This window comes from Cornus florida, unplaced genomic scaffold, assembly GCF_030987335.1.
Source record: "Cornus florida cultivar Cherokee Brave unplaced genomic scaffold, ASM3098733v1 CherokeeBrave_3.0.0_Hap2_Chr11, whole genome shotgun sequence".
NCBI classification, from domain to species: domain Eukaryota; kingdom Viridiplantae; phylum Streptophyta; class Magnoliopsida; order Cornales; family Cornaceae; genus Cornus; species Cornus florida.
In genome coordinates this window covers 33,272,651-33,275,025 of record NW_026775581.1, presented here as the reverse complement: position 1 = coordinate 33,275,025, position 2,375 = coordinate 33,272,651, and positions in this window count along the sequence as shown.

Here is a 2,375-nt window from a genome sequence, read left to right as displayed (position 1 = left end):
GGCGCCACAAGGAATATGTCCCAGTCGATGAGTGATGTGTGTACTGGATTTTGGCACGTCAGTTAGTAATAAAAGACAAAAAAAAGAGTAAATCTGTTTTTACTAAATACGTATTAGTAGTGTATACAGACAAAGTGTTTTATACAGTAGTATAACATAATTCATTATTCTCCTCTTCCACTATTCTGTAGTTCTTTTCCTCTTCCACTTCTATAGGGATACTGAGTGGACGAAAATTCCGATTTTGAAGCGACTGAAGGTGGATGAACTGAAAAAGCCTTCAATCCTGAGGAATTTGTTTCCAACCTTGAAGTCATATCAAACCCACAAGGTATGATTTGTATCAAAATTTGTCTTGTGAGTAGTGTTAGGGTTTCGTTTAGAGAGAGAAAGCAAGCTTCGATCTATTGTATTTTGTTCCCAATCTTTGAAGCCGTATTAAACCAGCAACGAAAAAGATCGAATCTTTCTCGAATCAGCTCTCCAATCCCTAAAATCCCCAATCAAAAACCCTAATCCGAACATAGTTTTCTACCAAACCCTAAATCCAATGTAGATATGGGAAAAATTAAGGAATGATAGGTTACAGGCATACACGTCGATATATATATACGTGTACATGTATATATATGGTTTTTTTAAAGAGAAAGAGAGAATACCCGTTAGAAGGAGGAAAAGGCAAGTGTTAATTGTTGATGGTGCTCTTTTATAATGTAGCGTAACATCAATTTTTCTCTCTCTAAAATCTGTTATACGTAGAAGTGTGTGTATATATATATATTGACAGGAAATTATCGATTTTTCTCTCTCTAAAATGAATTGGTAAATTGACCACAGATGATCATACTGTCGTAGAGAATTATGTCTCACAATATGGTGACATTGTCTACACAGATAAGAGGAGTATTATTCATAAGTAATATTCTATTTCATGGCTTCTAGTTCTACAACCTTTTGTTAGAAAGTCTATGTATCATCTTTATGGTGGAAGCTATTAGGTTTTTTATTTTTGGATCACAAATCAAAGAAAATGCCGTCTTATTATTTCTATATTCATATTGCATTGACCTTTCCTTTAATATCATTAATATAGATTTCTTTTTGTTTCATGATGATATATACTTCAAAGAAATGAATCTTTGATACAAGGCAGTATCAGGACGGAATAAAAATAAATAAAGCCCAAGACCAATTCCTGCAAAATGATAATAAAAAAAAGAAAAAAAAAAAGGGTTTTGTATGTTGCCATTATCATAAAAAAGAAAAACCACCAAAATTCATTTATATGGGTCATCTAGATTTTCAAGATTACATTTCACTATGTTGTCTCATGGCACATAAATATGATATGAGAAACCTCAACTGTTAGATCACCTTGAATTCATAGGTTGTTTTTATTCCACTAAAATACAATTTGACGAGTTAGTACTATACTTTGAATGAATTGCGAATCATGACAATTACTATGTTGATCTCCATTCTCTAATTGCTAGCTTGCCATGTGCTTTGTGCAATAGTTTTCACACCGCTGGTGTATCAAAATTGAACCCTCCATTTTAATCAGCATTTCCGCACTTCACTAGCTTTCTTCTTAAAGGAATATTCTTGTTTGGCAATATTTACATTTTATGCACACCCTCATATCTTTATTATATTTATGAATTCCTACAATAATTACACACTTATAAAGTTTTAAATTATCTTTATAAAATTATAAAAATATAAGATACTTCTACTGTAATATTTTCATACATTGCAATCTATTCTTGCCGCTTAACTTATTTCTTCTTTACTTTTTATTGTGTTTCAGGATTGGAGTAATTGATAAATGTTTTAGCCAAGACACTGTTGAGTAATTGCAATCTATAAAAAAAAATTATATTAACTTTATCTCTTATTATAAATTGAAAAACCATAACTTTTAGGGTTGTAATGGGTAAGAAAACGGGGAAAGAAAGAATTTGAAAAAAGAAGGTAATGTTTTAAATGAGATGTGATTTTGTTTGAAGACATACAATGCCTGATTCTTAATAAGAATTTATTTTTTGATTTAGAATGAAGAGTTCAAATTAAAAGTTAGGTGGCATAGATGTTTTTTGTCGAAGTTCATTGAAGTAGTATCCGAAATGAACAAGGAAAAGAGGAAAAATGTTGAGAATATTGGTTTTGGCAATGTATTGAACCTGAAATGTTCATTTTTGTCAATTAAACTCTTTAATTACTTGGTAGAAAATTTTGAAGGGCAAAAATATCGGATTAAACTTCAAAAGGAGAATGTTTATCTGCCCATTAATGCAATTAATATCCAGTCCATTCTTGGCATACCTGTTGGCATTATCCCAATGCCTATTTGTAAATTTTTTTATTTTGATTGG